Below are 10,489 nucleotides of genomic sequence, written 5' to 3'. Positions count from 1 at the left end.
TTGATATCTATTAGTTAAAGGAATATCAAATCTATCATTTCTTGTATTATTTCTGTATTTATTTCTATATTTAGGTTGTTGCCAATCTGAATCACGCCTTTGGCGCCATCCTTCATTACGTTGTCCCTGCCATTTATTTCTATTACTGTAATTATCATCTCTATTTTGTCTATTTTGGGGCCAATTCCGCACATTATCATTACGGTAATCAAGCAGGTCTCTTTTAAATTTCTTTACTTTGGTTTCAATAACTTCATCCTCAATTTTATTTATTTTGAGGTCGCTTGCTCTTTTTAATACCAAAAATTCTTTTAATTCTTTAATGGGTTCAGTTTTTTTCTCTAAAACCGACATCTCTAAATCTACATCATTAGTCTCCTTTTTCCTTTCACTGACAATTAGTCGCATTAATTCAAAAGAACATGAGTCTAAAATTTTAAACCACGCATCTAAAAACTCTTTACGTTCATTACCAAATGTAGGATTTTTTAGGATTCTCAATCCTCTAGGTATGCGTTTAGATGCTAAATAATTTTCGAGTGTAGTTATTTCCCAACTGAGCTTCATTTCTTTCAAAGCTAATTTTTCTAATTGGGCACAGATGGAATCCAAATCACTGCACTCATCAGAAGCAGGATTAACATTCTGCTGTCCCACATCTAGGGCTTCATTAAATCTTTTATGGCAGTCCTCAAACCTTTTAAACCTTTTATCCATAGTGGATGTCAAAGGATAGGGGTTACTGTTAAACACCAACAAATATAACAAATACAGTGAATTACCACATAAAATGAACAATAACTAATGGGCTAAATGCAGCACTTGGTAGTAAGTAAAAGATAAACAGGAGAAAGTATACCCAGCGCAAAAAGTCCAACAGTCTATATGTCAGGAATGATCCGAATGTCCCATAAATGTGTGCAGCTCCAAAACAAGGATCCAACCACGAATCCAATACGGGTATGCTTGTAAAAAAGAAAAGAATGAAGCGCACCAATCAGCAATAAATTTAACAAATTTTACTTATATAACTGCTGACATACATAGGGTTAAGAATAGAAGGCTTGCCGTGTGGACAGGGCTATACAGCCGGACCCAGCATCGATGGAGAACCGTGAGCAGTGATCAGTTGCAGACGGGGCTTCAGGACCGGAGCAGACAGCCAGGGAACTTCCACAGGTACAGCACGGACCAGACCAGGACGTCACCACGTCGGGAACAGGTAACCACGCCCAACGCGTTTCGTCACAGCTACGGACTTCGTCAGGGGGTGTGACTATCCCCTGACATCCACAGTCTTTTATACCATTAATACAGGTGCCGCTCGGCAATCAATAATTGATTAAAAGGTACAAGATCAAATTTGAAACAGTCTAAAAACCTAATACAAAGTATATAATACAAATATCCTGCACGCTGATACATATCAAAAAGGACCACTAATAAATATAAGCATAGAAAAATAGAAAAATATATATTTTATATTTAATAATTAATAAATACAAAAGTGAAAAAATTTTTTTTATTTTTATGTAAAGTGAAAAAGTGCTATACTATAAAAAATGTATATATATATAAATATGAAAAAACATTCATAATATTTTAAGAAAAAGTGCAAGTGCTTTGTATATAAGAGGCTAATATTAGCTTACTTGACTTAAATAATTTTGTGATAAACAAAAAATTAATTAACTTTTCGAGCCGTATCAGCACGCAGAATTCACAAATTCTGAAATGAAAAACATTACAAATAAAAAACATTAAACAAGGAGACAATGTACAATAAATACATAAATTCAATTAAATACATTTACATATATAATACAATAAACAGATTTTAATAAAATATTTTTATGCATATAAAAAGTTATTAAATATATTACTAGTATATCAGCCTTAATAGAAATTACTAAAATGACATTAAAAAACTTAAAATATAGATGAGATGTCTTAAGAGAATAAGCAACGTTAATAGCAGTCATGGAATAACATGGTGATTATCCACTAAGTCGCGGCAAAGAACAAGGGAGAGTCACAACCCTGCACGCTGGTGTCATCAGGAGCACCTGTCACTGTGTCGACGAGCGGGGTTACTCACCCAACAACACTCATCAACACTACGGGCACCCCCAAACAAACACCCTCAATGCAGGAAAGGTGTGATCTCGCAGCCCTCGTTCATGCCAGCAGGACTCAGTGTACCTAAAGTATAAATCCAATATGTCTCACGTTTTCCAAGCTTCAAGCTAAGATCACCGCCCCTAGTATCCAGGGTAACGTGCTCAATAGCTTTAAAAGAGAAATTCTTTAGATTAGACTGGCAACAGTTAAAAAAATGTCTAGGAACACTATGATGTTGTACATTGTTTTTAATACTTCTCATGTGTTCAAGAATGCGGATTTTTAGTGGACGTTTTGTTTTTCCAACATAGCGTTTACCGCAATTGCATTCCAGCACATAAATAACGTTATCAGTGGTACATGTAATTTTACTTTTTATTTCAAAGGATTTCGTTTTGTCTTTATTCCATACTTTTTGTCTTTCTTTACTAGCGTATTGACATATCTTACATCTAGTACATGGGTAAAACCCTTTCAATTTTTGCAACCAACCGATATCTTCATTAACTTTCAAATTGCTGGGAGCTAATACAGATTTTAAAGAATTAGCCTTTTTAAAAACAACTTGGGGTTTTTCAGGTAAAACCTCCTTCAGGAGTGGATCGAGTAGCAAAATGTCCCAATGTTTACTCATGATCTTACGTATCTCTTTATCACAAGAGTTGAATTTTGTGATAAATGGAATGAATTTATTTTCATTAGCGGCAGGGGTAATTTTCTCTTTATAGATTAATAATTCCTTTCTATCAAGGTTTCTGGCTCTCTCTTTACATTTGTCAATAAGTTCATCAGGATATTTCTTTTCCTTGAACCTTTTAACATATATCTCAGATTGTTCATCATATTTTTTAATCGAGTTACAATTCTTTCTGATGCGTCTGAACTGTGAATAGGGGATATTTGAGATCCATTTGTTATAGTGGCTACTGTCATGATGGATATAGCTATTACTATCGACAGATTTTACATGTGTATATGTGGCCACCTCTGAACCCTCAAACCATTCATGAGTGTCCAGGACCAAGTCCAAGAAATCAATTTTATCAGGACTACATTTTGATGTAAATTTTAGATTGTAATTATTTACATTTAATTTTTCAACAAATAGTTCAAACGATCTCATATTCCCATCCCAGATGATTAAGAGATCATCTATATATCTCTTATAACACTTAATGTTGGATTTAAAGGTGTTATTAATCTCAACATTATTTTCCTCCCATTCACCGAGGTATAAGTTTGCTAAACTCGGAGCATAGGGGGTCCCCATAGCAACCCCCCGCTTTTGTAGGTAATATTCCTTTTGGAAGGTAAAGAAATTATTCTCCATTACCAATCTGAGACAATCAAGTAAGAAAATACAGAATCGACCATCCATGTCGACATCTTTTTCCAGATAATATCTAACACCAGCAAACCCGCCCTCATGGGGTATAGAGGTGTAGAGCGCTTCTACATCAATCGTACACCACAGGTAACTCGATTTCCATTTAAAATTTTCAAGAAACATCAGTACCTGTGTTGAATCTCTATATATATATACCTTTGTCCACAAGCTATTTATTTATGAGTATAATATGCAATTGGTCAGTAAATACTACATTCATTACTGTTACAACAGTGTTTAGATTTATGCTGTTAAAATAATAAAAAAAATTGAAAAAGCTAAAAAGTAAAAAATATAAAACTGAATTTGTTAAATAAGACATTTTGTCCCCTGCAATGATTGGGGAAAGCTGCTCTGATGATTGTTGTCTTTTCTTTGCTATTCAAGTTTGTACATTAACAGTAGAAAGTGCCTGAAGGAGAGCATTTGAAGAATAGTGAAAGAAGTGTATATATTATCTGTATCAGGGCTGGAGGGGAAGGATGTGGCTTCCTGTGTCACATATTCCCAGCTTCTGTCTGCAAGCAGGTACACAAAGCTTCCTTTAATATGCCTGGGGAGAGCGGTAAGATGAAAGATGCCCAGTGATGGTTAACAGACCTGTCCCTGTAGAGTCCTTCCCTTATAAGTTGGCATTTGTTTATACGATGTGAAGCTTTTACCATTTGAAGGCCCATAGGAGAGTTCGACTTACAGCTAATGTATAACATGGATTGTCATACCCCACATCTAGATATATAATTTAGCAATCGTGTTTATTTCATCCACTTACACGTTTTTCCTGCTAACTGAGTTGGGAAATGAATTGGGCCAATAATATTTGCATTATGTTATTTTAGCTGCAAAGTAGTTTGAAATTGTTATCATAATTTGAGTGTGTGAAACTTTTTTTGTTCAATGTACTACATTGTATAACAACATTTAGTAATGTACTACAACAATAAAAATAACTGCAATTAGAAAGTTTAGTAGTCAGCGATCCATCCACAAAGTTTCGTTTCTTAGTTTAACCCTTTCAGTGCCTACATCTCTATGAGAGATGTGCAAAATATCTGCTAAAAATACCAGCGTCGCTCATTTGTTTTATACATTTAAATAAAAAATGCTCTGTAAAAAAAGATGATATTTCCTCCTTTTTTGACAAATTCACTTGGCACTCAAAGGGTTAAGGTATCTACCAGAGGCGTAACTCTGGGAGCCAATGGAGTCATCTGCCACCGGGCTCCTGCTCCCAAGGGGGCACCTCTCCTCCCCTGTGAGTTTGAATCAGTTAACTGAAAGCCATCGATACCACTTCTGCGGCCGACTCCTCTTCCTAGTAGGACAATAGACCTCACACTTTCATTATTTAAAAAATAATATACTTAACATACATACATACATTCACATTTACATACATAGTTATATAAGGTGGTGTAAAAACAAATTATACCAAGCCACCTGCGCTTATGCAGGAACTGCAGCAGGGAAAAACAAATGGGGTACCAAACCCAATATCACATAAACACAAAAGAATAGCAATTCCACTGTGCTTTTCCCAGGATTATGATGAGAATCTTCCTAATGAGGAGCACTGGTGTTCCTTATCTCCAAATACAAAGGAAGAAATTCTCATTTTAGGAGACAAACTTCTTTTCAGTTTTCTAGGTGGAAAAACCATTCAGGGTTCACCTAAAAAAACTTGATGATGTTTACATAAAGGTACAGTATCTTTTTATAATTCTCACGGTATCAACTCCAATAAGAAATAAACTCACCTAGATGGTGGTCCCTATGTTCATACAAAGGTATCTTTTATTCTGCAATTCCAGAACTCCAAACAACAGGACAGTTCATCCAGAAATGGTAACAAATTTATTCATAAAATTCCATAAAAGATTTCATCCAAAACGGGACACCACACTACAGTATATCACCCCCTCCAAACTCCACACCCGGAATGAAGAGCTGTAAGGGAGGTGTCTTCCAAGATTATTACAAAGGATAGTGAAGGGTCCCGAAGTGTTGGAAAGTCCAGTAAAAACACCAACACATTTCAAACTTGTAGTTCTTCCTCAGGGGGAAGTAAAGGCTTGTACAAGGACAGACAGAACAGTACTCTCTGGTTTTGGGGGCACAACTTATTTAGAATTTCTTTAAAATTGTACTTTTAATTATATCTTAGATAAAGATTTAAATTAACTAACAGCACATATACAGTGACATACAAATACATGAAACAAAAATTATAATCGCCACTCTTTATAAATATTGGGCGGTTTTGGAGCAACTGACAGATAAATTAACTTTTTGAGTTTTGTGAAAATATATACTTTTTGGTTAATGTATTACTCCAATATTGCAAATATCCTCTTGTGACTTTCAATTTCCTTGACTGTGTGTAAAATCAATAATCAGGTTAGTCACAGGGATTCAGTATTGAATCCCGGCGGTCGGGATCCCGGCGTTCAGAATCCCGACGCCGGAATCCCGACAGACGAAATGCCGACAAGGGGGTGACGTGGATCGCCCCCCCCCTTGCGGGCTCGCTGCGCTCGCCACGCAGCGGGCCCGGTGCCTCGCTACGCTCGGCACGCTATTTTATTCTCCCTCCAGGGGTGTCGTGGACACCCCAGGAGGGAGAAAGTGTCGGCATTTCAGCGGTCGGGATTCCGGCGTCGGGATTCTGAACGCTGGGATCCCGACCGCCGGGATCTTAACTGCATCCCGGTCACAGACAGAATATTGGTGCATGCCCTGTGAGTTAGAGCACAGTGGGAGATAGCACAATATCTCTCCCTGCGTTCAGTGACACTTTTCTATAAACTTTTGTCTCTGACTGCATATACTGTATATTAAAGAGTCAGGTTTGCAAATGCAAAGGATAAATAAATACTAGTGCATGCACTTTATATTAGAGCACAGTGGGAGATAGCGGAATATCTTTCCCTGTGCTTAGTGACACCTTATAACAGATATTTCTAAACACTGTTTGATTGCAATGTTAATTGGATAACAAAATGGGTAATAGATTAATTATATTGAAAACCTGACACCGACACAAGAATAATGATATATTCAAATTGCTTTCTGGTTAATACCAGTGTATAAGATAAAGGCTTGTCTGCCTATGGGGGTTTATATACCTACACCAGATTGGTCTCTAGTAAAACCTGAAAGACGCAAGTAAAAAATTTTTCCCATAATCAATGAATATATACATAATGCACACATTAACAAGAATCCAAAATACACATACATACATTACATATATTGTCAAAAATAAACGCCTCATAAATGATCCATGCCGGGACCTTCAACTTGCTGTACAGATCGCGGCAAATGTCCGGAAGTCCTATTTAATGCCGGTATTGATGACTACATCCGGTCACTCCGTCCCGGAAGTTGCCGGAGGTGAGGGTGTTTCACCCTCACCTCACCTCCGGCAACTTCCGGGACGGAGTGACCGAATGTAGTCATCAATACCGGCATTAAATAGGACACCTCCCTTACAGCTCTTCATTCCGGGTGTGGAGTTTGGAGGGGGTGATAAAGGCCCTTATTCTGGTTGGTGCGGTCGAGCCGCATATGCGGCTCCGACCGCACCAGACGAATCCCCGCCCACCCTACGGATCGCCACGGCCGTCCGTACACGGACGGCTGGCGATCCGCATAAAAATGGTGGAGGCTACGCCTCCACCATGGTGGGAGCTGCCCCCTGCATTCGATGGTCGTCGACCATCGAAGGCAGGTCCGCACGCCGCGGCAGCTCCCGCAAGCTGAGACCACACGGACAATCGTCCGTGTGGTAGCTTGTATGGGGGCTGAAAGCTGACATCCGGCGACGTCAGCTTTCCGCCCCCATGAGTTGCGTCATGCCCTCATTAGCATGCGTACGCCCCGCGTTTGCATGGGAACGCCCATGAAACGCGGGGCGTATACATAGGGAAATGAGGGCATGAAGCCCCTCACTCCCCTATACGCCCCCTTTGCGGCGTAGTAAATTTATGTGCGGCGAATTCGCCTGCACATGCGCAGATTGACCTCTGCGCATGTGCAGACGGAAAACATCGGCGGTACGGCCGCACGCGGGCCGTACCGCTCGAATCTGAATAAGGGCCATAGTGTGGTGTCCCGTTTTGGATGAAATCGTTTATGGAATTTTATGAATACATTTTTTACCATTTCTGGATGAACTGTCCTATTGTTTGGATTTCTGGAATTGCAGAATAAAAGATACCTTTATATGAACATAGGGACCACCATCTAGCTGAGTTTATTTCATATGGGAGTTGATACCGTGAGAATTATAGAAAGATACCTTTACTGTATATGAACTTCGTCAAGTTTTTAAATGGTTTTTCCACCTAGAAAACTGAAAAGAAGTTTGTCTCCTAACATGAGAATTTCTTCCTTTGTATTTTGAGATTAGGAACACCAGTGCTCCTCATTAGGAAGGATCTCATCATAATCCTGGGAACAGCGCAGTGGAATTGCTATTCTTTTTTGTTCAAATAAGGTGGTGTGTTCATGTGGAGGGGGGGCACCAATATTTATCTTGCCTCCGGTCAACTGAAACAAACTTACGCCACTGGTATCTACAGTCATGGGGGTTTTAGGTGCTACCATAATAGTTGTGTCATTAGATAACAGAGGTTAAGAACCACATTTTGTACAATGTTGTCTGAGGAGAAGCCACTTTGACTTATATAGAGTTATGTATCCTTAGAACTTCATGGCTTGCACATATCATTTGGACATGATTAAACATTGGTAGACTATTTTTTTTATATAAGTCTGTAACACATTTGGAAGAAAATGGCTTAGTTAAATTCTAAAAAACTCCATACTGGCATACCAGTTTCTGGAGGTGGTTTTGGTACTTGTGGAGTATCCCAGCTCCCACGACCTTGATCGTATGCTGATCGTATGCTAAAAAATCGCATCGCATCGCATACGATCAAATGCGATCGCACCCGATTTTGCACTGAAATGCATCAAAATGCATTGAAATGTGTAGTAAACTTGTGAAATGCCCCCAAATGACATTTTTCATAGTGTACCACCCCCACTATCAAAGTCAACCTGAAGCGTGGCGAGCGCAGGGGTGGCGGTACGCGTCCTATGACCTTTTCATACCCCCACTATCCACGTCAGCGTGGAGTTGAGAATAGAAAGCGTGGCGAGCGCAGCAAGCCACCGAGCCCGAAGCGTGGCGAGCGTAGCGTGCCCCGCGAGGGGACGCGAATACCTTCACAGCTATACGCGTCCCCTCGCGGGCTTCACAGATATCCGCATCCCCTCGCGGGGCTCGCTGCACTCGCCACGCTTCGGGCTCGGTGTCTCGCTGCGCTCGCCACACTTTCTATTCTCAACTCCACGCCGACGTGGATAGTGGGGGTATGAAAAGGTCGTAGGACGCGTACCGCCGCCCCTCGCGGGCTCGCTGCGCTCGCCACGCTTCGGGTTGACGTCGATAGTGGGGGTGGTTCACTATGAAAAATGGCATTTGGGGGCATTTCACAAGTTTACTACACATTTCAATGCATTTTGATGCATTTCAGTGCAAAATCGGGTGCGATCGCATCGCATCGTATCGGATGCCATCGTATGGCATCCGATGCGATCGCATACGATTTTTGACCAGAAATTATCAAAAATCTGTAAAAATCGAATCGCATCGTATACCATCGTATACCATCATATGCCACTACATATGGCATACGATGCCATACGATGGGAGCCGTGATACTCCACAAGTACCGTGGTTTTATTTGGAAGTCATTAACATTCAATTTAGTAGCTTATTATTATTATTATTATTATTATTAATATTATTATACTTTATTTATACAGTGTCACAAGGGTTCATAAGTGCCTTACAAAGTAAATGAGTCAAACACAAAATCTGTGACATACATTACAAAACAATGCAGGACAAGAAAATGATTTATAAAAATTAATACATTAGCAATTATAACACTCAAATAAACTGTAGGGTGGCAGCAACCAAGGGTTGTAGGAAGTATTTAGTAGATGATAATACAAGTAAGGGAAGGAGAAGCACATTATGGAAGTAGATCCAGTTCAAAACTGATTACATTCTAAAGAGGATGGACTTGCAGACAGCTGTGACACAGGTGACATCGATGGGGAGGAAGGAGCAATGGATAGCGGGTTAGAATGACAGCTGGATAGCATTGATGAAGAAGTGTCTTAAGATCCCATTTGAAGTTTTGGTGAGATGTGGAAAGACTGAAAGGTAAAGGTAGATAATTCCATAGGTAGAAAGAAGCACACAAAAAATCTTTGAGGTGTGAGTGGGGTTAAGGAATCAGTTGGTTGGCTGTCATCTTTATAAGTGAGTACGAGAGGCTTGCATTGGGCTCTAAAGTGGAAAATGGGAGCCAGTGTATGGCTTGTAAAAGAGCTTTAGGAAGATGGGCAACACAATTAAGAACAGATTGGAGTGGAGAGTGGTGGAAGTCTGTATAGCCAGATAGGAGGAGATTACAGTAGTCCAATCTGAAGATGACCAATGAGTGGATGATGGTATTAGTAGCCTCGAGTGTAAGAAAGGCTAACCCTAGAAATATTTATGTGATGGAAATAGCAGCATTGCCAAAATGTGTGCTTTTAAGGATAACTCCAAGACTGCACACTTGGGGGCTCAGTTATGCATGTAACTCAGGACCACCTGAGAGGACAAATGAGGTTCTTGCATGCGCACAATGCCACAGAAGTCACAAATGGCAGTGCAACACATGTAATAAGGCATTCTAATCTTTTTGACCAGTTTCTGAATTATAAAGAAATAAATTACAATACACTTACATAATTTAAATACATATCATAATAAATACAGGATTGAAAGAATGTTCAAAGTAGCATTAAAGAATAGTAATGACTTAGCAGTACCCAATAGGTTGGACAAAAGTGGATCATGTGATTCTATCTAAATTGCAATTTTTTTCTACGTTTTAGTTCAAAATATGTCTTATT

Source organism: Crinia signifera, chromosome 5, assembly GCF_055691185.1.
Source record: "Crinia signifera chromosome 5, ASM5569118v1, whole genome shotgun sequence".
Lineage (NCBI taxonomy): Eukaryota > Metazoa > Chordata > Amphibia > Anura > Myobatrachidae > Crinia > Crinia signifera.
This window is presented reverse-complemented; position numbering follows the sequence as displayed.